This window comes from Falco punctatus (assembly GCF_963210335.1).
Source record: "Falco punctatus genome assembly, chromosome: 3".
NCBI lineage: Eukaryota > Metazoa > Chordata > Aves > Falconiformes > Falconidae > Falco > Falco punctatus.
The window spans coordinates 97,574,116-97,601,511 of NC_137582.1; the positions used below are offsets into that span (position 1 = coordinate 97,574,116).

General features: G+C 46.5%; 1 protein-coding gene across 15 annotated transcripts in view; it reads left to right on the forward strand.

Annotated features, from left to right (window-relative positions):
• The window catches only part of ATXN1 (ataxin 1), a 226,535-nt gene that overhangs the window by 179,115 nt on the left and 20,024 nt on the right, over positions 1–27,396 (forward strand). Inside the window, exon 7 of one of the 15 annotated variants that reach the window (XR_013926572.1) lies at positions 4,964–15,546. The exons of the other annotated variants lie outside the window; for them this stretch is intronic. The gene's annotated coding sequence lies outside the window, so the exon portion shown is untranslated. Of the gene's footprint in view, positions 1–4,963; positions 15,547–27,396 lie in introns of those variants that run through there. 15 annotated transcript variants of the gene reach the window in all.

Genomic DNA, 27,396 nt, shown 5'->3' on the forward strand with positions numbered 1-27,396 from the left:
TCAAACTAATCAATTGTGTGAAAGCAGGGAGTAAGCCTTAGCAAGCTGGATGGTGAGGGCTGGAGAGCCACCGCTGCTCCCTGTTTCCATTGCAATGCCATGAAGGAGCAGTTGAAGACTAGATCCCAGTCCAGTGTTTCTAGATCCTTTCCTTTTTTTTTCATTGCCCTTGCTTAAAGGTGGCCCAGAAAAGAGGCCAATAGGCAGAAGGCATTGGGAAAATGGAGCAGGGAAACAACGCTGTGCAGTTGTCCCAAAATGTCGTGGGGCTGCCATCAGCCTTCCCAAGTTGCTTGCACAGTGGAGGTGGTCTGTGAGGGAAAGGAGCTGCAGGGAAGGGGTGGAGAGTGACAACGCTGCAGTACGAACCGCAGCTCCTGCCAAAAAGCAGTGTAACAGCTGTCATGCCTGCAAAAGACGGTTTGCTTTGAGCATCTTTTCTTTCCTCTGTGTAGGGGATGGGTCGATCGACAGGCATCAATATGATGCTCTAGCGTATTGCTTGGGCCCATCGGGTTTGTGCCTTCCCTGCACATTAAACTCTGGACCTTCTTGTGGGAAGCAAGTACAGCCCCTGATTGTGAATCAACATGCTGCTGGGTGCCACACAGAGTTGAATGGTAACTCTGGGGCCTGTAGACCACAGTTTCCATGGGGGACCCTGCTGAGAAGGCAGGAGGGGAGGCAGGGCAGGCTGCCTGCGGGCAGAGAAGCAGGGAGCCCTGCCCCAGAGACATCAAGTTCCTGCCTTGTTTGCTCTAATAGTTATTTTTCCAAAGACCTATAAAAGTTGAATTCTCTTTTATTTTTGCTTGATGATCTGTGCTTTAGAAAATAAATAAAAAAATGGTTTAGTGCCACCCTTGGCGAGGAGTAGCTTGAGCTGTGCCCTCCTGTACAGCCACAGTGAGAGGGACAGTGTCAGGCAGTCGCGGCTCCGTGTGGCAGGGTGGATGCATCCACAGATCTGCCTTTTCCTGGGCTTTGGGAGGTACGTTTTGGATGGGAAGCAGGTGAGAGGGAGGCAAATCTGGAAGAGGTCTCACGCAGCAGAAGACAGCAGAGGTTCTCCCTGATCTCCGCATAGGCATCAGATGCAGTCTGCTGTATGGGACTGACTGGCCAGCAGGAGCAGCGTAAGCCCCAGGGAAAAGGACCTAGCTAGGGGACACAAAAGGTGAGATGGAATATACGAGACTGCCCTGAGAGTACGAAGGTGGTCTCATCAGCCAAGGGCCAGTTGGCTGCACAGGTGCCTAATTTCATTGACTCCTTGCATCAGGGCCAATAGCGTTCGTATTGTGTCACCGGTGGAGGTGATGGTCGAGGGTGATCCGTGTTTGCCTGAAGCTCTGTGAACTATCCCTTTGCAAAGGGAGGGGGAGGGATGCGCAGGGTGTGGGAATGCCCTCTTCACCAGTGCATTTCACAGACAAAAATGTTACCCCTGTGTGAGGTCTGGACTTCCCAGTGGCTGCAAAGGATGTCACGGGTGGTAACAATTCTTACATCTATTCTCTGTTGCTAATGTCCATGGTTTCACCATGCATAGGCATGACCCCTTTGGGGCAATAAAAAGCTAGACTTCCTTCCCTTAAGCTGTCAGCAGTAGTATTTTTGTTTCTTTTTTGGTTTACTTTATCGTTGTTTTCTCCATGAATATAGAGTATGCAGCCTTTCTTCAGGCTTTCTCCACTCTAGCCCCTGTACATTTGGTGCATGTGGCGTGTATTTCTTCTGGCTATCTCTCTCTTCACATCTGTAATTTAGAGAAGGTATGGGTTTGTAGCACAAAAAAACAGTGCTACTTGCCTCATGTTTTCTGTTTTCATTCTGCACTGCTCAGCCAAGGCTTTCATGTGGCAGGAGTGGTGGAGTCTGATCAATGAGAACACGAGTTGATAAGATCATAGGGAAGTTTGAATCCACGCCTTTCTCACCTTCTAGAGATCTCCCAGCTGTGAGGGAGAGGTTTCCTCTATCTGTACACAAAACTGGGAGGTCCTTAGATAAAGGAGCATAGAGCACTTTACTTTCATCATCTCTCCCCTTTTCTCATCCGGTGTGGTTTGGGAGCAGCGGCTGTGGTCAGGCTGAGAGCTGTGAGGGAATGGGGGTTTGTGCCTTCTGCAGGTAACCTGCTTTCTGTCCATGAATTCGTTATCTGTGCTCCTTTTTGCTTGCTACAAAAGTAGAGCTTTTTCTGCCACGCTTGCCTCCAGAGCTATCCAGAGGTGAAATACACTTGTTGGGATGTGGCACCCCACAGCTCTTAGCCCTGCGGGGTATGTGTTTGCTACGGTGAATATAGACCTGATGATGAGTAGAGGGACTGTTTGACTGTCTCTCCTCTTCTCGCTTCACAGGAAATCTGTTTGATTTGCCATTTTGAATTCTTAAAGCAGAAACAATAAACAGCTTCTGCCTTGTGTTTAATAGTGCAGGGACCGAGCAGCTTGTCCATGGAGCAGTGCAGGAGGCTATCGAGAGAGGGATGACTTCAGCCAGGCAGTCTGGAGGAAGCACGATTAATTTATTTTCTTCCTGATCTGTGAAACCCTCTCAGTCACCAGGGCATTGAGACCTTCAGCTGTACGGCGTGGTGGATCTGCCCTCACACACCTCCCCGTGACTGCCCGACCCCTGGGGCTTCGCTCCTCACTGAACCCGAGTGCCAGTGGTCCTGTGCCTGGGCTGTCCCCAGGAACGGCTCTGTAGCTGCGAAAGGTGACAACTGCAAACCTGGGAACTCCGTAATTTATGCACCCCACGCAAACAAACATGCATATGCCGTTCACACTCCGGGTATATTAATAGTGACAGAGCAACATGTGTTTTCTGCAGGAGCAATGCACCTGTTGAGGTTGTTCAGGGTCACCGAGCGCTGGAGTGATGCTTTACTGCTTTCTGCAGGCTCCAGTGTGTGTTGAGGAGGGAGGGAAGGGGTTTTATTAGGCCAAAAGGGGCTATGGGTTGGGGAGACATCCAGACATTTCAAGTCCACCTGCTAGACTCGTATGTTCAGCCCAAGAAGGGGGGGCAAGTCAAGATGCTGAAGCTGTTACCTGTTCTGGTCTAAATCTGGCATTGGTGATAAGGTAAATGCAAAGTCTCCTGTAGCAACTGAAGGCAGCGTTTGTCCTGTGGGGTGTATGGCACTCCCCTGCGAGGTGAGCTGATAAATCCCATTTGTTCCACAGTTCCGTGTATCTGCAAGTGTGAAGCCACTGTCGCAATTGCTCTCCCCCATTTTATAGCCCAGAAATGGGTTTTAATTAAAGCTCCTCTGAGATTGTTTAAAAATTATCAAATCCTCAGTCACTGGGCGAGTAACTCAAGGGTACGAAGGCTGCCCTTGTGTGCATAATGTGAAACAACGTGAGCCAGACCTTGCCCAATATTAAGAGGCGCTGAAAGCAACCCCTAGTACATGGAAGCGGTGACTTAATCCTCCTTCGGTGGCATTTGGGCGTTACGGTATCCCTTGGGTACGATCTTCCATGGATTTCCTTCTGCAGAGCAGAGTCTGGAACCACCATGCTTTATCCCCTAGAGAAACTGCTAGGGGTTGAGCTTGCAGAAAAGGAGAGGAGCAATGTCCTAGCTGTTTGATCTGGGCACTTTAGAGAAACAGCAGCGGTAAATCTGAAAACCAGTCCTGTCTGAAACATGGTAACTGGGGAGGAGCCTCATGCATGCCTCCTGGATTCCATCTGCCCCCTAAAAGGGACCAGAGCAGTTGTAAGAGGGTAGGTAGGAAACAGAGAGCAGGATATGCAACAGCCCTTTCCCACTCCTTCCCACGGGACAGCAGTATTTGGAGCTCTGTCTGTTTAGGATATTGGCTCGGGCAAGATGTGAAGAAACTGGAAGAAAGTCGTTTGGTGCGCTCCACCTGCTAATGCATACAGAGTCGGGGAATTTTGCACAGAAATTAATGGTGACCCTGTTGGCACTGTCATCGACAGCACCCTGGTCCTTGCAGGTGTACACAGATCCAGAGGGAAAGGTGGTGGTGGTGGAGGGCAGGCAACAGGCTGGGGCTGTGGGAATTGTCTCCAGGATCTACAATTTGGCTGAGGCCCAAGCTTTCCCTGGTAATTAGGGGCTTCTCCTGAGGGGCTGAGAGCTTTTTGTACCCCTTCAGGTCCCTGAATAGGGTCTCTTTATAAGCTACCTCTTTCTCTTTAGCCTTGCTGGTTTGGTTTTCCTTGATTTTATTTTACTGGGATGAGGGGCAAGATTTGACCTACAGAAATTCTGTTGTTTCTGAGTAATCATCCAGGTCTTGCAGAAGAATTTGATGACGGTGTTTAACGTTTTATAAATGCAGGCCATCTTTTAGTTTTCCACAGACCAAATTATACAAATTAAAACTTCACTGCTAAACAAAAGGGAAACTAACCAGATAAAATGAAGAGGAAGCATTAAGAAACTGGATTAAGAAAATTACATTTTTGTCATTTCTATTCTTAACTCATATCAGAATGGGCAAAAATACCTCCTTTATGTCCCCAAATGTTCAGCCTAGAGTTACTTAGAAAGAATAGCTGTGAGCACAATATACACCCTGTATTCCTCATTGTAGTTTCCATTGTGGCAATCCCTGCCAGTGTTTTCTGTTCCCGAGTTTTATCAATCCGAGCAAGTCTGTTCCTGAGGCTCTGCTGAAAGGCAAAAGGGTGAAAGAACGTTATGTCTGTGGAAATGTCAGGAGAAATGCTTTCCAACGTGCGGCAGATCATTAATTTGGCTTCAAAGAAGTGTTTTATACTTTGGGATTTTACACAGCAGCTACATAGAGGGTTTTTTACTATTGGACAGGGCATGTTCCCCACAAAGTAACCTTGTAAAGCATTTTCTCCGCTAACGGGATTGTAGACAAATGGTTTCTTGCTTTTATCCTCCTGTTTTATCTCTGCTCTCCCCAAGAATCCCTCTTAATTCCTTGGTTGCTTTTCAGGGTAACGTAAGGACAGCGTACCCAAAGTGAAGGTGAGAGAAACGCAGTGTTAAAACAAGCTGAAGCCAGGATGCTTTGCCAGGACTGGGGAGATAACCCATGGGATCGGGGTCATTGCACAGACATCAGGGGACAAGGTTCAGGACTAAAATCTGCTATTAACGAATCTGAAAGATAGCATTGCCCTGAAAGTACCGAGTCAATCAGAAACTGCTGGAGTTTTCTACTCAGTGACATCATCAGCAATATTATTATGAGAAAACAGAATGTCAGCATTTATATTTCAGTTTTAGGGGGTTAAAATACGTTGCTTCCCTATTAAAGTCAGTTGAATAATGACATTAAATGGTGTGCAAAGGAAGCCTTTGTTGTAAAATAGGTGATGATTTCTGATGATGGATGAAACTTAACTCTTTCTGTTACTTTGCATGAAGGTGTGGTTTGGGTTTTTGTGGTTTGGTGGTTGTGTTTTGTTTTTTTTTTCCTGGGTGGCTCGTGCCAGTGCACTGAAAAGCTTGCAAGAACATTAAATAGAGTAGTGAAGAGGGTATTGACTGAAATGCAGTGCTGGTAACTGAACTGGCAGCAGGTTCCAGTTGTCCACAGCTCACCTCCCTCCTCTCCCCTCAGCCCATTTTGCTGGAGATTCGAATGCGATACGTGCCTTTTCCTCAGCACCGCAGTTTTCAGCATGACCTTTTAATGCAGCCTGCTGCCACTGCCTGTTTGCAGCATCCCCTGAAGAACTCAATGCATTTCATCCCATCTGTGAAGTGGAAGTAATAAGAAGAGTTCTCACTCTGCTGGGATACAATGAGGTTATGCCATTAAAATTTGGAATAGGTTCCATGTGATTTAAAGATACATATACATATTGTTACCCTGTGAGAAAATGGAGATTTGGAAACATGAGAGTCCAGAGTTTGACCACTGAGACATTCCTTCCAAAGATAAAGTATTTTAAGTGCAGGGATTAAATTAAAAAAACCCTCAACGTATGCATGACCAGATAAACATCTATAGCAAATACCAGCAAATAAAGCAAAAGCTGTCCTCTAGAGCTGTCAAGGTTCTGTAAACATTTTTGTTCGTTTCTGCCCTTTCTCTGGAAAGCGTGGTTTTCTCTGAAAACCCAATCTGCAGTACCACATCGTATGAAGTAGTGCTGAGGAAAAGAAGTATTTGTTGCATATGTTTGTTCACTTTAAAAAAAAAAAAAACAAAAAACAGCCGAAGCGTACTCTTCCCAGGTCAGTCACAACTTCATTTGCTTCCCAGGAAATGGGTCTGTTGCTTTGTTGTATGAATGCACAGTGCACGTAACGTGGGCTCAAGCTTGAAAGTTGCGTGGTTGCATGAAGATCAGTTACATAGTTCATTGCATTGAACCTACTCACTGTGCATAGCAGCGGATTCCCAGTCTCCCATCTGCCTAAATGGGATTTTTGCCTCCACCTTCTCTCAGATAGCCCTGCCTGGTGCAGCGGCAGTCGGGTCCGGAGGCTCAGTGGCCCAGTTCAGCAGAGAATGTAAGCCTGCCCTTCCATCTGAGTCACTATATGTTCCCTGTGATGGGACTTTAAGCAGGCTGGCTCCCCATGGTTTCATGTTAATAAGCACTCGAGCGGTTTTCTAGGTCTGGACTTAGAGAAACACCATCTTTGGTCTCTACTCAAATGAGTTGAAGTCACTTGAGCAGCTCTTTTGTGCAGGGAGATGCGCAGTGACTGGATCTGTATTAGAAACATTGTGTTTGGGCATGGACAAAGGTTTCTGCTAGGGACAAAAAGTCATTACTAGATAAGGAAAAGATCTCAAATTTAAAATTGAGAATTAATGTTTATACTTTAGGGGCTGCTATTTACTTTTATAGATTTGTTTATACAAGTTTTGAGGACGACTGCATTTTTATCATATGAATCTACTCAACTCCCAGCAAACTCCCCTAGAAAAATTCCTAGGAGTTTTCCTTAGGGCTGTTAAAAAAAGAAATAATAATAATAATATAAAAGGACGGGGTAGAGCAGTTTAAGAGGTGGTATGGCTGTGCAAAATTGTGTTTGCTTTTTCACCAAATCTCAAGTAGTTGTAAATTATGCATAAACATGGAACAACCATAACCAGTGCTAAGAAGCGGGAATATAAACATGTTTTGAACAGTTTCAAAACTGCACAGAAATTACTGTCCCATGCCTGTGCTATTAGCACTCAGACTTTCCTCCTTGTACAGTTGTTTTCCACATGGAAATCTAAGATAGTCTCTATAAGATGCACTATTTCTTGCAGTCTTCTGTTGGACATGGGGTTTCCATCTGTTCCTTTATTCCTAGGACCAGCATAAATGGCATCCTGATCATAAGACACAGAGATGTAGTTCATGTGTAAAACTGGTACACTCTTCGGAGAACCGTGCTAGTGGCCCAGCAGCCAGCGGAGTCTTGATGCTGTGTGTAAAAAAGGTATTTTGGGGGGGGAAACCTCCCAGGATATCATCAGACAGCTTCCATTTGCATAGCAACATTGATGGCAGTAGGCCAGAAGGCATGTGGCAAAATCCTGAACCTGACAAATTTCACAGAGGTTTTGCCTTTCGTCCCTCTGGGGCCAGGATTTCATCCGTGTTTCTAAATCCCACAAACCGGTGCAGCCCTGGGGAGGATAGGAGCTGGCTTAGAGGAGGTGATGACACCTTCTGCTCTCCCAGTCTGCTGTTGACTGCAAACGGGGATAACTGGAAAAAAGAGTCTGAACTCAGATCTTCATCCCACTTCTCACAAGTGTTCCGCATTCAGTGGGACAAGGCAAATGATTCCCCAAAACTTACAGACTTGAAAAGTAGGTTGTAAGCAGGAATGAGTGCTCTTGCCTCAGCAAGAGCTGTATATCCATGATGCACCGCACCCTCACTGCATTCATGCCCAGATCGTTAGCAGCGTGTGCTGGAGCAGCAGCCACTCATGTGAGCAATGCAATCCAGCAGTCAAAAGCAGAAACCGCGGAGGTCAGATGAAGTCTGTTTTTCTGTTGCTTTACGCCCTTTCTGGCTGCCTAGTTGCATTGTCAAGGCTTTCATAGTTTTGCCTTTCTGTGAGGTGCTGGGTGTTGCTCCCACCTGGGAGGCCAGATGTGCTGTCACTGGGGGAGCACTTTATGAATTGACCAAGAGCACGTTCACTTTGTTTTGCTGGAGGTGTTGCACACAATGAGTGCCGGATCAGTTCACCAAATGCTTACTAAATGCATGGAAGAAAAGGAAGCCAAAACTGATAGAGCAAAAAGTTACGGGGAAAATATGCTAGGTGTGTAAACTTGTGGCCCAGTTTCTTCTTCCATCTTCAAAGCAAGCTATTTATAGGATCAGTAAAAAAGCTGTTTGTCTCAGTAGTTCTTCATTTAAAATCAGAAAATGGAAGTAGATACGTGACAGGTACTAAGGATTTCTTCTTCATTGCATTCATTCATATGCCTTCATTCATTCATTTCTTATTGCATCCTTTCGTGGTTTAAAACTTAAGAGTGCTAAGGATAGTTCATGCTACTGGCTCATGATTGCTACAAGTTTCTGGCATTGCTGAAAAATGTGAATTCATCATCTCTGCAAAGTTGTTTTGGGGAAAAAAAGTGGCGGTCAACACTGTGTTGTCAAGGGCATGTTTAAGCAGTAGCCTACCATGAGATAATGATGACTTGAGAAGAAATACCCTTGGGAATCCAAATGCACTGTCTAAATAAAATGTCGGTAGAATTAGCAAGAAGAGATGGACCTCGTTTAATCCGATTGTATTGTTTCTGAGCTGATGTGCTCTTAATGCATGAGAGAGAGGGAAGCGTAAATGTGAGTGGATTATGCACAGCTGGCCATGGTAAGAGGACATCATTAAAGCCCGGAGGCCCAGGGCAAGGCCAATGTGAGTTCATTTTTTCTAGACCAGACTTTGATCTTGGCTGCCCTGGAAGAAGACATGCCCCCTGGGAGAGAAGACAGTGAGACTTCTGCTGCTTCCACACAGCCAGGCCCAGCAAAGGCTTTTAACGCAACAAAATAAATGACCTTTCATCCTAAGAAGCTGTTTTGAAACAACCTTATGGTAGATATGTTCAGCCCATTAAAATGGCCAGGTGGGTGGGAGGGTGACTTCTTTTCCCACGAGTTAGATGAGGAAATTTGTGATGGGGTATGTGTAACATTTGTAGAAGGTAACTGTAATTTTTAAACGTAATGGTTTACCCTTCCAGTTTCCAGTGGCACGCGTCCAGGGTCTGATGGCTGGGAAACGCAACTGGAGTCAAGGTCTCTCCACCACGTTGGAGGGGCAGGCTGTTGGCTGCGCTCTCTGTTTCTCCAAGCTAGGTGGAGGGCTGTAGTGCTCATCTATCCCTCCAGGGAGTTATGTGAGTGGTCAGTGTGTGTAAAGCAGTGATGAAAGTAAGGAGAAGGCTTGATGAAGGTGGTGCTGGAAGGATGCTGAGTATCAGCATTGCTTGGAGATACAAGGTTGTTCCCACACAGGCAAAGGAGCTAGGTTAACATCCTCACGTTGTGTTTAGGTCACCCAGGCTTCAGGCCCTGGGCAGGAAGGCCAACAACTCCAGCCAGAGGTCATTGTACTTGGCTGCAGTTAAACCTTTGTGATGTTAAAAGCAGTCCTGGAAAGCTTTGGGGTAACATCTGGTCAACAGGAGACAATGCAGCTTGAAAAGACTGTGGCTGGCCTGGCCTGGACCTCCTCTAGCTTCCTGATGCCGGAGCGCGGTCTGAATGTCCGTGCTGTGAGGTCCCTGCGTGCTTATCAGCATCTACCACTTGTACACAGAAGACCGAAGCGAGAAGTGATTCAGTTTGCATCCGGGCCCTGCAAGCAGTGCGTGCAACTGTGTGGTCTCTCCTCCTCCCGGCTCCTGCATCACCCCCACACTGCCTGCCGCGGTCATCCCCCGTGTTTTATAAGCGCTTCTGAGGAGACACCCAGTTTTCATTTTGTTCTGCAAAACGTATAGTCCAAGCTGGGAAATGGAGTGTGGTTAAGGAAAACCGAACTGCACCCCCTCCCCAGCAGTCTTTCCCTGCCTGTCTGCCAGGCGGGAGGAGCGGCACTGGTGGGGTGCAGGCAGAGCCAGGAGTGCCGGCAGCTGGTGACAAAAGTGGCCCCTCCTGCGGGGGCCGGTGGGCAGCCTGGGATTCGGGGGGACACTGGGGAAGGCAGTGCTCCAGTTTCACGGCTTGTGCATGGCGGGGCTGTGAGCAAGGACCGTCAGCTCCCTCTCGCCAGCTGGCTCGCTCAGCAGTTTTCGCAGGAAGTGTGAAGAGAACACATTTTATGGGAGATATTTATCATTACCCTGTACTGCTTAAATATAGCCTGTGTAGCAGGTTAGAGCTTGTTAGGCTTTTATCTTCTCAAGTTGGAGGATGATGTATTAATCCATGAGTGTTGCAGCCTCAAGTGAAATACAGAAAGTCATCCCCAGTGAGTAAAGATAAATGACACTTGGAAATTAACCCATTACATAGTCTCTTCCAATAAAGTGCTTACTAAAATATTAAATTGTAAATGAAGATGCTTCAGGTCTCATCTGAAAGTCAGAAAGACACTTATGTGTCATTCCAGTACTGGGTGGCGGGTTGTTTTTTTTTCCCTCTCAGAGATCTCATTTCTCCTGAGAGGTTTGGGACTGACAGCCCCGGAGGACGGAGTCTCTATTAATCCACTGAGCCGGCCCAGCAGCTCCAACGCGAGCTGCTCTGCCCTGCTCCTGTGCCACAGCCTTTGCTGAGAAAGGGGCAGTCCTGAGGGATGTGCTGTTAGCTTAGGCTTTGCATTGTCCAACTGAAAAAAAAAAGAAGAAAAAGAAGAGTTGTTCAGCTCCTTATCAGCCTGCACCTGCATTAATTCAGCTGGGTTTAACTGTTCGTTTACTTGGGTTTAAGGTGACCTACTGGGCAACACAGACCCACTATAAACTTTTCTGCCATTATAGGTCTTCCGGATTCAGCCTGACCCAGGATGCACCTTGAAGCTGAGCCTTGCTCAGATATTTTAAGAATGAGAACAGTACTACTGAGATGCGCATTCAGCCATCAGTGTTACTAAAGGCTTGGCAGTCCTAGTGGTCTTTGCTGCTCCACGCCAAAGGAACTGGGTTGCACAGGGGTAAAAATGCCCCTGTTATTCCAAGGCAAGTCATTCTAGTTTAAAACCAATATAAAGCGCATGCAAGTCTCATACAGCCACCACTGGTGAGATTTACTTTGGGGTAAACACCCCTGTATAAATACCCTAATTTCAGGCTAAGATCTATTCATATGTGAACAAAAAGCTGGAGATGGAGTGGTTTCAAGAATTCCCATCTATAGCACACCCCATTGCTGTGGTGATGGTTTTTATTCTCTGAACGTGGAACTGGATTGAGCCTGACAACATCAGCTCACTTCAGAGAGGCTGCCCAGCAGGAATGACTTTCACTTCCAACCTGAGCTGGCTCCTGACCAGGGACCCAGAGGGCAGAGCCTCTCCTTCCCATTATCTATCCTGTAAGGCATCAGAGCCAATTTCCCATGTTCTTTTAGCGCTAGCAGCTTGATGATAACAGAGACTTATTAAAGACATATAATATTAAGTATGATGGTAATTAGATAATCTCCTGTAGCTGCCAAACGGTGGTTTTTTTAAAGACTGTGGTTCATCACTGACTTTTTCTTTTCTGATGGTGAAAGACAGACTTTGTCTTCCCTGTTTTACAATCACTGCCACTGCATGAATATAGCCTGTGCTCATGGGAGGAATTTGTTTCTGCTCATTTAATTGCTTTCAGCCCATCCCAGTTCTGATCTTCCGTGAGGCTCTCAATTACCCTCACTTGAAGGGTATTTAGGAGAGCATATATGGCCCGTGGAGGCTTGGTGTTGCACAGCATTTTTCTTGGGGTGGTGAGTTTGTGGGAGGAGAGAGATGGCTCCTATAGGCACAGGTTTGATTTGGAGGTTGACTCAGGTTGTCCTTTTGAATAAGCGTGGAAACAACTGATACCATAACATACCCAAATAATTTTGGACTTGACGTTCTTGGATGGTTTAGAGGTATTACGGAGGCAAAATTAGCCTGTGCTTACTGAAATCTTTGACGTACAGTTTTACAACAGAAATCTCGAAAAGTCTGGTTCGCTCTTACAGCTGTTTTCATGTGAACATCACTTGTGTGCTATTGCTGTGATTTGGCTTATTGATAAATTCCTGGTGCAAGAAAGACCTGATCTTGTTCCCATTGCAATAAACAAATCCTGGCAGTAAAGGAGCAAGACTTTAGGTAGTAACTCTCAAAAAGTGTTTTATAAGTTTCACTTTCTGACTGGAATCATCCCGGTTGTGTTAGCTCCTCTGCACCAAGGGTCTTCCAGGCCACATTCTGCAGGTAGCAAATGAAGAAAAAGCAGAGGTTGTCTTGCATCAACTCTTCTCTTTAAAGATTATGCTTAAATACCATGAAATCCAAAACAAATGGCAATTCACATGCATATTTAACGTTGTTTAATCCCTGTTTGAGGTGAGCAGTCTGATTTTTTTAATGGAAATTTTGAACTCAGCTGCCTATGAAGTGTGTGGATTCTCTGCAACGAACATGAACAGAATTAACTCCCCCTCATAAGGGTACAAGAAAACCCTCGCAGGAAGGCTCCTTCACCACTGGTTTATGTGGTTAGATTGGGAGTAATGCAAAAATGATCAACCTTAAGAACATGTTGACAATATGAATTAATACCCATGAGCCTGCCAACCTTCTCAGTCTGTTTTCCATAGGCTTAAAGTTGGAGGGTGGGAACAGACAGGACAGAACAAAGCTTTTTTATAGAGTGACACAATGAATTCTCCGTAACAATCATATACATTTTTAATGAAAGACTGTGGTGGTGCAGTTGTGTTGTTCTGGGCATCAGTGAGAGGGGATGTAATCCACAGTACCTTTTTTGGCTTTTAGTAATTTTTTCCTAGAGTCAGAAATGAGTTGAGTGCGCAGTCTCAATTCTGACTCAGTCTCACGCTGTTAGTGATAGTGGCATTTTAACTGATATTGAAGCGAGGACAGAAACTAACGTTTAAGAACAAGCAAAAATGACAGAAATGCTAAGATGAGGAGAATAAAGAAGAAAAATGCTAAAACAGTAGTTCAGACCAGAACTGTAGAAACAGTACTTGACCACAGACTGAAAATTGGGAAAGCTGCTATTTCTTGTCAGACCAGCTTGATTTTGAGTCTTAGGCTGCTGAGTGACAATTTTCCTCTAGTCTGATCCTGTGTCTTCTAATTAACCAGAGTTGTCATCCACTTCTTTGAGATTTTGATGTGAGCGGGAGCTTGTCTCTGTTGATTTGCTCAACACTCTGCCTGTGAAACCGGCAGCTGCTGCTGGTGATCCCAGGGCTGATTTGCCTGCATGTTCCACTGGAAATATTTCCATAAATGAAATAAGCTGTGCGAGGAGGCACCTAGTCTAATTGGAGCGTTAGGTCTGTGCAGTAGGTGGTACGCAGGTGGTTTTTTGTTGGTTTCCTGTCAGCTAGTAGTTTATTCATGACGTTTATGGGGTTTTGATGGATGTAGGTAGTGCAACTGCATGGAAGAACCATTACGTGCTGGTGCAGCGTGGTCGTGCTGTGTTTTTGGAGTGCTTTGCTCCCCTTGGGCTCTTTACACATCGTACACTTTGAGTAGCAGCTACCATGGACCTCACTGGGGGTCCTGGGCAGGATCTTGAACTAGGTGATGCAGGTGAGTCACTAGTTATGTTACCCCCACCTTTGTAGCTTCTTACTAGAGTGGTTTCAGCACAGTTGTGCTGAGTGGCATCACAAAACATAGCCATCAAAATTACCTGCTAAAATCTATGATTTTTGAGAGTCTTCCAACATTTTTGGTGGATAAGTGTAGCAAGCATATTCCCGTCCTTGCCAGCAGCCCACTAGGGAACTGCAGTTGTCTGAGGCTTTGCTGATAAAGCTGTAGCAGTGCAGCCCACGTGAGAATTGCGGTTTGGACTGCCAAAAGATCTCCTTGTAAGCCGACTTCTCCAAACGGCAAAAAGCCAAGGTAGCCTCACCCGACGGCCAAGAAGTTTTGTGGTGCCCCTTCCATTAGCCACGCCAGCAACTTTCAGCAGCAGTTCAGGCAACATATGTCTAGGAGATGTGTCCTCTCTCTCTCCTTCCACACTGAATGGGATGGACCAGCAACTGTGGCTTCTGCTGAGGTGCTGCAGCTCCTTCAGTCCCAATTCAGCAGACAGGCCAGCAGTTCCCTCCCCTCTCTTTCTCCTTTTCCTTCTCATTAAACCAGTGGTGGTAACTATCATCTCAACCCAGCTATATGTGAGAAGAGGTAAGTGTGCTGTTTTGGCAGGAATCGGAGTCGAAAGGAAAGATTTTGCAGGCAGAATTAGACCCTTGGGGGGTGAGTTGAATGATGCCATCACAGAAGAAGAAAGACTCTTTTTTTCCAGTACAGCTCATGGTTTTTGCCAGGCAAAAGCAAAGATGTGAATTTTCATATACATGGGTAATCAACCTGGCAATGTTTCAAAATGCTTGGGTAGGTCTTGCCCCAGCTAGGAAAGATTTAAATCTAATTAGAAATCAGAGCTAGGAGGAAATTATATTTCTGCCCATGAGAATTTCCAAGATCTCAAAGAAATGTCTCATGCTGAAATGGGAGGAAAACTTGAAAAGCTGAGATACAGTGAAGACTAGATAATAGGTTAAAATATTATACAAAACTGTAAGAAAAGCTGATATAGCTCTGCATTCTAGTTAGAAGATAGTTTCACTTCAAACCAAAATTCTCCTGCAGTTACAGCATTTTTTAATTACACCTTTGTTAAATGTTTAAAACAAACCTTAATTTTGGGCCAAACAAATGGATTATTTTTTTTTTCTAATATTACTGGGAAAATATTTACAAAGACATTCCAGCAGTTTTCCCCAACTGTAAATGTATTCAAACATTTTTGCCTCCAACAGATACAGGTTTCAAAATAAGCATTTCCTAATGTAAATTTTCATTGAAAAATTCCTGCCCCTTCTATTAGAAACCATTCATTCTTGCTTAATTTTAGCCCAAGGGCAACAGTGACTGTGTACATTATTTCAGTTTTAGTTTCACTAGCCTTATAGCAGAGTGTTGTCAAGTTTTTTGCTCCGTGGGAGTTGAGTGAGTTGTGACCAGTGATGTTGTTTTAGTCACCGTGGTTGTATGATCTTGCAGTTATTCTGTATTTTCCTATCATGTCCGTTGTACCAAAGAGACTGTTGCATCCATTGCAGTAGTTGTTTCACACTTCTAAGAAAATATAACATGCATACACAAGCAAAGGAGAACAAAAGACAGAAAAAACGCAGCATTATATTCCGTATCTACCATAAGGAGTCTGTGAGTCAAAAACTACATATGAAAAAGAAACCAAACCAGATTAACAGATGTAAAGTCATTATGCATTCAGAATTAAAAATTGAAGTAGGCAGAGAGTGTGGTAAACAGATCAGATGCTGGAGAATCACTCAGTCCAGGACTAAACGGGTGTAAATAAAACCGGGGGGGGGGGGGGGGGGGGGGGGGGGGGGAAATCCCTTTTCCTTTTTGCCATAGGAATGGCGATGGTGGGTAACGCCGCCGCAGCTGTCATTTCTGAAGTTCACAAATGAGAGGCAGGGTGCCTGCGCCGGCAGACTTGCCTGACTGTTGGTGTTCCCTCTTCGTCCTGGTTGGAGCGGACGTCTTGGTGAGATGAGGCAGTTTTTGCAAGGGACTCCCCCAGGAGGTTTCTTCTCCCGGGAAAGTCTCCCTGTTGGGTTCTGCTTTGCAATGGGAGGATCTGAGCCTATTTTAACTATTTTCTTCCCTGGGAGAACATCACTTAAACACTGGTTTGAAGAGGAACGCACAAAGGTTTTGAGCGCTCAGATCCCAGGCTGAATCTTTTTCTCTTCCCCTAATGTAGTTAGAGTGCTGCTGAAAGGTTCTTCGCTGACACAGCAACTGAAATCCTGTCATTAGTGAGGTTTCGTTGGTTAGAGAACAAGCTTTCACACTAGTCCTTGCTGTACCCCCAGTCTGGAGGGAGCACTTCATAGCCCAGTAGGTAGTACCCACTGAAACACGTCGGCAAACTGCAGTCAGGCATGGCTGTCGCTACAAAAGGGCTAAATGCGGTTTTGCTGGGCGCAAAATGCTGCCCTAGCTGGTAGGAGAGCTTTGTCGGTAGAGGATGCACAGTCATGAGCTGGATTTGCTGGCGTGGGTCCAAGGAGTGCCAATAAAATCTGGAAGTGCACTGTCATCTATTTGTGTGTGAAAGGAGCTGTACAGCAAGTTGTACCTGCTGTGTATAATGTGATACCGTGAATTTAAAAGGTCGACATTGCAGTCTGCTGGTGTTAAAAATAAACCTCTGGGAAGGTGGATTTCTGTGCTTAGAAAGTTGTGAAGTCCCCTGTTGTAGCTGAATCATGAGATAATAGATTTTAAATGAACCGCTAGGTTTTGATTGCCTCTGCCCCACTTTCTAGTTCAGGACAGTGGATACAGCTAAAGCCACCAGCTTTGATGAATAAGGGAATCAACATTTCTCTTTCAGGCTGTGTTTATATAAACAGGCAGCTGCTTGAATATGCTGAAGTGTGAGGAATGTGAGCAGAGAAACAGCAAAAGAGAGTGGAAATCTCTAAGAAATACCACTAATACATTGGACTGCAGTTCAGCATTTTGTTATGGGCATCATTTGGATTTATACTGTCAACACTGGGTGGATGAATGGAGCTACAATAAATGATATGTACAATTTGAATTTTTCAGTGTGTGCTCGAGATGCAATTCTGTTTCTCCAGCAAAAAAAGATGATTTTTTTCCTGCCGTTTCAGGGATTAGGTAAATCCCATGAGTGATGACAACAGACAGAACTGGGGCTTGCAGAGATATAGAAGGGAAAATATACTTGACACTTGTGAGAAGTGAACTCTGAGCTGGTGGTATGATTAGACACGCAAACCTCGTTTCACAGTGCTGAAATATTGCCTTCTCATTCTCCTACCTTGAATCATGAAACCCCACATTCTTCTAATGATTCTTTCAGAGGGAGGAGTGAAATGATTCATATAAAGAACCAGAATTGCTCTAACCATATCCCTTGTATTTATCTAGACCAAACTAGAACCTTTGCCCAAGTTCAGATTGTTTGGGATGAAATACAGTGTTTCTGGGCTGGTTTCCCTTATGTTCCTGTCCTTCTTCTGATAGCCTGCGTTAAAACTCGTGTAGCTACTTACGGTGTCAGAAATCACACCCTGCTGGATGCTCCCATGTATGGAGGAGAAGCTCAGAAGGTGGAATCTCATGGTGTTTTGTTGCCCTGATGCCAGGAAAGGAGGCAGCTGCTGGAAAGAAGGCTTGAGCAGCTGTTCAGGCAGGAGAGGGGAAGATGGGCATGGGCAGAGGAGGAGGAGGGATTCGCATTGTGTCTTGAATGAAGTAGTTGTGTCAGGGATGCAAGAGAAGGGAGGTGAAGCGAAAAGGAGGAGCCGCCAACCTTTGGACCCCATATAGAGAAGGGTTGGAGATGGGGACAAAAGTAATGAAAGAGACACGGTGCTTAAGTGCTTGGATGGTTTAAAGGCCCTTAGCTTGAGATTGAACTTCTGGTGAAGGAGGCGGACTTAAGCGTGGAGTACGATGAGTCATGCCCTACACACTCTGGAGTGCAAGAAGGCCAAGGGCTAAGAAATGTGTCACCTTCAGACCCCTTTTAATCTCTTCCTCTTTTTAAATTCTATTAATGCGGTAAAAGCATCTTGAGTCGTTTTTGTTTTCTAGTCAGCAAATCCAACTTGCTGTCATGTAGCCGTGGAAGAAGCAGTGTTTAGCCACACGTCGCTGTTCACTCACTGATGAGCTGCAATGTGTAATGTTCACTTGTAGCCCTTACATATATCCACAGCTGGTTCCCCTGAAGCTGTGTGTTTGTCTGCTGGGTACTTAGGTGCTCCTCAGTACATCTGCCTACAGAGAAATTCAAGGGGTGCACGGCCTTCTGCGGTATGGTTGGAGGAAGGCTCAGGGTCAGAGTAATGGGTGGAGGTTTTGGTGTCTTTCACATTATGCTTTTCATAAGTGCATCTGAACTGCAGACCTTCAGCTACATGTTGGCCTTACGTTAGTACCCCTTTTTGAAAGTTTTTGATTTGCTCTTGTCGTGGTTTAACCCCAGCCAGCAACCAAGCCCCATGCAGCCGCTTGCTCACTGCCCCCCACCCCGAGGGATGGGAAGGAGGATCGGAAAGGAATTGTTGCTTGGGGACTGGCTGGGCATCAGTCAGCGGGTGGTGAGCAGTTGTACGGTGCATCACTGTTTTTTTTCTTTTTCCCATCCTTTGGATTTTACCCTTTTTTCCCCACCTTTCCATTTTGTTATTTTTATTATTGTTGTTGTTGTTATTATTGTTCTTACCTCTTTATTCTGTTCAAATTATCAAATTGTTCTTATCTCAATCCTTGAGTTTTACATCCCTTTCTGATTCTCCTCCGCATCCCTCTGAGCAAGGGGCAGTGAGCAAGCGGCTGCGTGGTGCTTGGCTGCCGGCCGGGGTTCAACCACGACAGCTCCTTGTATCGTGGTTTGTGGCAGTGGCCGTGGAAGTTCTGGGTGTTGGGTTTTTTGTCGGCAGAGAAATCACGACGTGGAGGCTAACAAGAGAAGAGGCAGTTGAAGCTCCTAGAGGGAAGAGTTGTGCTCTCCATGATAACAGAAAGTGGAGGGCTGTGAGGGCCAATTTGTATCGCTAGAGGAAGGTGGGGAGTGTGGAATTGTGGGGGCACGTCAGCCAGGCCGGTGGCTGAGGAATTGCCCTGGGGTGTATTGTTTTCATTATATAACATAAACACTATTTTGACGTAGTCTCGGTGCTTTGTATTTCCATGTTACTTTTACGGACTTGCTCAGAGTAACCTGCCATCTGGTATTTTTTCGCACAGGGCAGAATGAGGTAAGGGGGAGAGATGCTGAGTGCTTTCACGTTGTTGCTCAGCTTCCGCTGTGGGAAATGTAACACCTCTCCCCTTGCTTAATGCCCAGCCTCGCTCGCTGCATGAAATTCTTCACAGTAAAGTCAGAGCTGACTCTCAAGGCCTGCTTTTTGGAATAGTCTTAAAGCAGCTTTCTTGTAGCTTGCTGGGGGGGGGGGGGGAGAAAAAAAAAGCAAAAAAAAGCAGTGAAAGTCATTCTGATGACAGCTAGAGGGAAGAAATAACATTCTTCGCAAACTTACATGCAAAGCCTAAGAAAAACAAGTGCAAGAGCTGTGCAAAGGGAGGGGACTCTTTATTTGATGTTCCAGTGCTACACGCCTGTAGGGAGTTTTATGTTTACAGATCTGGGGGTCAAGCAGAGATTTCCATTACCAATTGCTCTTAACCTTGGTTGTGTGATGCTTCCCTTCGTGGTTTTGTTTTTTTTTTCTTTTCTTTCTGTTCTGCTGCGTTCCGTTCTGTCTGGATTAAACTGTGCAGCGTATGTGGTATGTGCAAAAGAAACCTTGCAGCAAAGTGAGTTGAGTTGATCCTGCCAGAATTCTTCCCCCCACGCCCACCCCCTAAATAATCAAATTAATTAATTAATTAATTAGTCTATTGCTTTGAGGGAGTACTTTGCTGCCTGCTGTCTGTGCTAACTTACAGGGCTGCTCTCGATTCCATGGTTTCCAGTGCCGGCACCTGCCCCCTCCCCCGATGACTCCCGAGCCCTCCGTGCCTTTGGGGGAGGCTCTGGCGAAGGTGCGTGTGTGCCCAGGCTGCCTGCGAAACTAATACCCCTCTGAAAGCTCGAGCAATGCTAGGTTGCCCTTCTTCCAGCCCCAGTGGCTGATCTGAGCATGCTCCTTGCATGCATGGCACTGGCTATTTGCCAGGTTTAGTGTAATTTTTTTTTTTTTTTTGAATGAGTGAGTGAATGAATGAATGAATACCTGATTAAGTTAATGAAGCCGAGCCAATGGTGGGAGGGAGCAACTTGGCTGCTGCCTGCTCTAAGAGATCTGCCAGCACATTAGACTTGCATAACGCTTTACAGCTCCATGCTGCGCTCCATATGAGCCACAGGAGAGGGCTGCAATAATTACTCGGCTTTTCGATTGAAAGCAGCTGCAGGTAGCTAGTCATCCTTTTGTCCATTTCACTGGTGTTGGGGAGTCACTTGTCTCTGTGCTGCGGATTTTCAGTGGCAGATGGGTAAGATGCTTTCACAGAAGTGATCACAGCGGTGAGAAAGCATGTTCGTGGCTCAGTGGCTTTTACAAAAGGTCCATTTGGATTTCCAGTCTGTGATTCATTGGACCCACATGTCCAATGGAGGAATGTTTTCAGTTCCGGAGTTCAAAACTCCTATGTAAATAATGTTTATGGAAGCTGTGTGATTTTTAGTTTCTCGTTCCTTCTTCAGTTGGCTGGGAGAAGGGGAGCCAAAGGTTATCTTGTATGTGGTTTTTTGTAAGAAAAGTAATTTTTAAATCCTTCCAGTTCTTTTTGATTACTGTTTAAAGTGAGTTCTTCCTGGCAGTCCTGGATGGTACATACCTTTGTTTCTCACATACTTAAATTAAGAGTACTGGCACTGCCTGTTAGCACCCCGCCTTCATTTGTCAACGTTCCCTGTTGAGAGCAGCGCTGATGATTTGCATTCTTAGTTGGAACGGGTGGGTTTTTAATTGCAACTGGAGCCTGTAACTGTGGAGCCTGCTATGTAGTTATAAACCTGCATTGTTTCATTTTCTTTTAATTGTTTTCTGTGTTGCCTTGTCAGATAGAACAGTCAGGGCAATCTCGCCCTGGCCATCCTGGCCTCAGTCAAGTGGCGCTGATGATGGAGTTGGCCTCTGTGCCCATTGTATCTGCCAGCTGCGCTCCCCGTGAAGCAGGAGGGAGGCTCCCTACAACACTAGGTTGGGAAGAGTAACTGGTCACTTGGTTTTGTGGGCTTCAGGGCCAGAGCAGGCGTTTTATGGCGAGAGAGGGTGCAGAGGAGTTGGTCTGGCATTTTTTTGCCCACGTGCATTCGTACATGCAGTGGCCCCTGCGGCGCTGCCTGTGTTGAGATTGCCACTTAGAGGGTGTGTGCAGGACGAGTGAGCAGTGCTGCAGGGCACACCTGTATAGCTGACCCTGAATGAAGAAGAAATGAATGAATGAATCGGAGAAAGAAGGAACAAAGACGTGGCTGGGGAGGGATGCTGAGCTCGCTCTCCGCTTTCTGCAGTGGTGGGGGAACACGCTGTGTGCCTCGAGGCTGCGGTGAGTTGCTGGTGTTTTGGTTTTGTCAGTGGTGACGGTTGGTGATCCTGATTCAGGAGGGCACCGAGCGTGCGCTGGGGCTGTGAGCATGGGCTCTGGCAAAATTGCTTCAAGTTAAAGCTTTGCTGAATGAAGCCCGAGAGAGGCAAGGTGTCGGAATCCATTTTAAGGGGAATTTAATGTCAATTCACGTTTTGTACTTTAGAGATGAACTAATTATAGTCTAATTTGCTAGCACGTGGAATCTACCAGAGGAGCAGTCTGCAGGGAGGACTTCCAAGGAAAGGCATTGAGCGTGTGGCTGACCTTTCCAAATCTGCCCCTAAAGCTGGGCTCTCACACCGTCCCCTTATCAACCAGGCTTGAAGGTGCATTCCTCCCCGTGAGCGCCTGTGCTTATCTGTGAAATGGCTGCTCTGAGTTGGCCGCAGCTTGCTGGTGTTACTGGCTGGATCTTTAAAGGGGTGAAACGCCCCTGCTTTCTGTAATTTTTCATGGGGGTCTTATTCATGTCTTCTGGCAGTGAAGCCAGGCATCTCTCTTAATTTTTTTTTGCTGAAGAAGGAGAGAACGTTAGCGAGCATTTTCAGACACATGGAAGGAGACCTGTGTGACTTATCTGTGGTGCAAATGTGTTCATACAGGCATGACAGTTTCTGTCACAAGTTAAAACGAGAGGCGAGTGGGTGTCGCTACGTTTGTAGTCACTCGTGAAATTTTCAATGGAAAATTGTGTAGGTAGCTCCCATTGTAGCTGGGCACATTTTAGATAAATGAAAAAAACATCAACAAAGTAATTTCAGTATTATACTTGTTTATAAATGAACTCTATTCACTCATTTAAGCTGCAGAAGCGCCTCTAGGGGATGGGTATAAGAGTGAAGGATGTCACCGTGCGCTACCAGACGGGCTCTGTAAAGCTGCACTGGCTGCTGTCGGTGCGGTGCAGATGAAAGGACAGATGCTGCATCTGGCCGCTTGCAGAGAAGCATCGGTGGGATCCACCTTCCCACCCTGGTGTCTGTGGGGCTGAAGGAGCATTTTAAAACTCGTGTGTTGCTCCACTTCTATGCTGCCACCGAAGGCTCTGGGTGTGTGTGAAGGGGAGCGCTGCCTTCCCGAGCAGCTTGGGTTGGTGGTCCTCGTGCTCCTGGCACAGCCACCTCCGAGGCTTCGGGAGCAGGGCTTTGCAGGAGTTCGGCAGACCTCTGTCAGGTTGTAAATGCTTCGGCGTGGCATGGTGGTAAAACGTGCTGCTGGAACGTGCTCCAGCATCACACCTGGCTCAGCTCTGCCCACAGGACCGTGCAGTCAGCCCGAGCTGGAACCCCAGGCCTACGCAGCCCCATTCTTTCCTTCGTGGCTGCAGATAAAGGTGCTTCTTGTAGGGTCAGCTGGGGTACCCTTTCTGCTGTGCAGTTGAGAGAGAGCTGTGCATCAAGTTGTGCACACTCAGGTGGCTTTGCCCCAGGGCTCAGGCCCTTGCCTGGCAGTTAAATCCTTCTCCCGCTTCCTCCGTAGGGGCAGAGGGCTCGGAGTCCAGTGCTTCACCCTCAAAGGAATGTCAGCTATTGCGTTTTGATCACTAGTCTCTAGATATCTCATGCTGTTTCACAAAACCCCAGCTCTTGGTGTCAAATGATGAGATGGGAAATTCCACTTCTAGCTAAAATAGTAAGTTTCTGGTATTGTGGGTTGCAGGGAAGAGCTGGAGACCTCGAGCCTGAAAGGCCTTACACAGCAGAAGGGCAAGTCAAAAGGAAAAATAATAAAAAAGCAAATAACCTCTGCCGTTATCATTTTAAGAAATCTTCTATTTGTAAACCGGTATCATGTGTTTCAGGGGCAAGAAGCAGGACCTGACTCATGACACTTGAGGTTTGGCACTGTGAGGCAGGGGATTTCTGTGCTGGGAGTGGGGGTGCTGCCCACGGGGGGGGCTGGGGGGTGGCAGGACAGCCAGCACACCCAGCCCTCTGATGGCAGCCCGGCCATGGGGGCAGCTTGCGGCTCTTGGAGCAAATGCTTCCTTGCTTCCAGCCTGCCTGCCTGCCTGGCATCTTGTGCTGCGCTCTGTGGTACCACCTCTCTGCAAAGCACGCTGGAAGAGGAGGGATCACCTTTGCTAATGACTTTGAAAAACTGTGGACTAAATGAGTAGGCAGCTGTGAATCTACTCAGATCACCCATGATACTCACAGTCCTACAAGGCTTATGTGTAGCTGCATCGCTACACTTGTGCACAGAAAGGTGTGCTGCACATCCAGAGCATGGTATGACTTACAGATGCTGAAAATACGGGCATCTTTCCTGTTGCAGAACCCGGGGTAATAGCACCCAAACGAACTGATGGCATTAACTTGCAAACTTTTGAAAGTTAATTCCAACTCCTAATTCAGCAGTTAGTTTAACTAAACTTGAAGCTAATACTAGCACCATAGTCTTGTGCAGCTCATCAGCACCTATCACACAAAACAACTATGTGTGCCTAACGATAGGTCTGACTGTAGTAAAACAGGACTACAGGAGGCACATGCCCTCCCGAGAACATGCAGGTCTCCCCTTGTCCTCAAAATTCAGGAGCTAAGTAGCAGAAGTGGATAGTTTACCACTGGAGTAGCTTTCTAATAATTTGTATCACCTGCATTCAGTGCCATTGAGTGAATGGGTGTCCTGGAACTCCATCTTCTGTCCGTCCTTTTGGGTCTATATCTTACACTGTTTTTTCCTCCTAAATCTGCTTCTCCCAACTCTGGTGCCTACATAGTCGCATCATAAAATTTCATGGGAATGCCAAACCATTGGGCATCTCACATCCAGTGATGTGCTTGCAGAGGTTTGCTCATATCGCTTGCTTTTTATGTTGCGTGGAGGCTGTCTGATCTGACCAGGGAGAGGAGGGACATGCAGAATGGCTGTTCACTCTGCAAAAACCTGTAGCAATTTGCTATGGCAGATTCCCAGAAGTATAATAAGAGCTAACACTGCAGTGGGCAATCTGTCTGGCAGATGCGGTGTTGACCAGGAATCCTTTCGTATCGGGAGGAGAATTTCAAGTTTTATTACAGGTTTTCACGTTTCTTATTAATGGATCTCTGCAGTTGGTCCTCCTGGGAAATCTGCCAGAGCGCTGTGAAATTGGTGGGATTGGACAATAAACTCCTATAGCTGTTGTTGGCATGCGCTGAGCTGCACATGGCAAGGCTAATGAAATCTGTAGCAGTTACAACTATGAATATGTAGCTGGCAGCGGGCAGGGTGTAGAGCGGGGAGAAAGCTGGCATATAGATCTGAGAGCCAGAATGCAGCTGCCCTCTGCAATGTGTCTGTCTTTTAATCTCTCTGAATCTGATCCGGCAAGATGCCACCCTCCTTGGAGAAGTGGGAGAGGTGGGACAAAGTGCTGTCCCTTCCCACTGATGTCCTGGGCTACTGAAATTATCCACTCATCCTACAGTGATGGGATGGGAGGGTGATTTGAGGCGGGAGCGTCAGACTGCGCTGCTGCTTCTGCCCAGTAACAGCCCAGACATAAGAGCCGTGTGTCAAACTCAATTCAAAGAATTATTTTTTTGGTGTGCTCTTTGAATGAATATTGCATTGATGTCCACTTGCCAGGCGGAGCAACAGTGTCTGACAGAGGGGAGGTGGTCGGATAAATCTGAAATTTCACTGGTCATACCTGGAAGGTGAAAGTTGAAAAGTTGTAATAATCTCTTACTGGGATTTGGGGTCAAAGGAGCCTTTTGACAATAAGCAACTGGTTTGAATTAAACAACCCTGAGGCTGGAGGCTGATGGCTGCCCCCCTTGAGTGACTGCCCCACACAATAAAGCAAACGAGCAGGTGGTCCTGTCCCTGGCTCCTGGTGGGACACATCTCTTTGAGCTTGTTCGCAACTGCAGAAGGGTCAGGGACCAGAGGGGATGAGGGACTGGATTTTTGAAGGTTTTAGAGACCTAAAAAAACCATTAGCTACATCATGGGACAGCAAAAAGTGCCTGATGTCTGAAGGCAGTGAAGGTCCCACAGGTTGGTGCTGTGGTCTGTGAGTCTGGCCTTAAGTTCTCTGCACCCCAGGACTCAGTCCTGGGCGGTGGGATGCAGCGTGGGATCTCAGTGTTGCTGGTTTTACCTTTGCTGCAGATAGATAACTGAACTCCAGATAAATAAAGGAGGTCAGCCCCTCAAGCTACAACCCAGTATCCTCTCACCAGTTTTCAATTTATTAGATTAGATAAATAGAAAAATACTGTTTGGGGAGGCATAGCGAGGTTTAAAGTGCCTTGCAGAGAGACACTGGAGTTCTGCATGAAAAATGCACATCCTGAGCTCCAGTGAGCAATCCCTTTGGGACCAGAGCAAGCCCAGATGGTGACTCCTCCAAGTGATTATTTTTCTGCCTTAAGCCTTTCCAGGAATTTGAGTGTGGGCAGGCTGCCAGCGGACACTGGCTGTCCAGACACTTTAGCAATGTTCCATGTGTACTCACTGCCAGAGATACCAAAGTCCAGCAGCTGTCCCTGATCTCTTTGTCCCCTTTACCTTCCCAGACATAATTACACACGCATGCACACACGCACGCACGTGTGTGACACTGACACACACACACACACAGCAGGAGTAAAAAATCACCTGATCTTTTCTGCTTGTTTGTGTATCTTGCAAATTGTGATCGACAGCTCTGAAGTTAAGGGGAAAGGAAATCTTGAGAGTCGGAAAAATAACTTGGATACAAAAAAAAAAAAAAAGGCGTACGAATCACAAACCCTGCGGCACACCGCAGAAGGCAGGCTGTTCATCTTTCTAGGACAGGCAGCAAAGAACAATTTAACCAGGTCTTGTACCTCTTGCCTTTGAGACACTCTGTGCTGTCTCCCTTTTATTGCTTCCCAAGCAAAATCACTCCTGTATTATCTTTACTGTTGCTGGAGCTTAAATTATGCTGAAAACTTACCGTTTTGCTTTTAAGTCTTGAAGTAGACGTATAACCTGTTTTATGCTGCATATTTGTGTTTTTGCAAATCCAGTCCTGTGTCTGTTAGAGTTCAAAGTCTCACTGTGAAGTACTTGGGCTTGGAAAAGTGGGGCAGTCTTCACCATGCTGCAGCTGTCTCATCCCATGTGTCTGTTAAGTTTGTTCATTCCTCCTGTGCTCTCCAGGAGATTTTGGGCAGCCCTTTTGCTACCAGTGATAAAGAAGTCAGCCATGTGAAAGATTTACACTAAAAAAAAAAAACAAAAAAACAAGAAACAACCCCAAGCCCCAAAAGATTTATTATTTGGTATTTTTGAAGGATGCTAGCTTTGATGTTGGAGGCTACCCAAAACTCAGTGGTTCAATGCTATTTAGCAGAACAAAACCTTGGCTTCAAGCTCCTGCAGAGTAAGACTTCACCAGGTTTCATACAGCTTCGTAGTAGTACTCTTGACACGGAAAAGCTGAACCCAGACGCCTTAGGCTTTTAGAACGACTAAAACTAAAGACAGAGCTGGGGAGCCTGCTCTGTCCATCACAGCCGAAGAGACTGGCCCTGTTCAGTCCCGTGTACAAGCTCCCTGCTCTGTTGCAGGCAGAGGGGCCAGACCTCTGCTCCTAGCTTTTCCCCATGGGAGTGTATTTAAATTCTGGGTTTGCAGCTCATGTCCATCTCCACAAGAGATCGAAGGACGGTGTAACCCCACATGAGCTCCCCATGGCAAGGGCAGCGGGACAAGTGCCCTGGGTCAAGGGCATCCACCCCGGTGTCCCCAGGCAGCCGCCTCGGCCGGGAGCTGCTGCCGTACCTGCCCGAGCCGCCCGCCGGGGCAGGGGCTGCAGGGAGCTAAAGTTAACCAAGGATGACTGCGCAAATGTGAGCTCGGCGATTTTATTTTTAGTCAAACTTAAAAATAAAAATCTGTAAGTCATGTGTAATATAATAATTTTAGCTGTTGCCAAGACACGCTGAGCAACTGTTAGGAGGAGGGGGAAGACCCGTGCTGATAGTAGTGGGGGACCCTGTCGCCTGGCTGCCCTCGTCCGGCCGCGGTTGCGGCACCGAGGCGGTGGTGCTGGTGTGTCGGGGCAGGTCAGGATAGTGGTGCTGAGCCACCGTTCAGCAGGTGCCA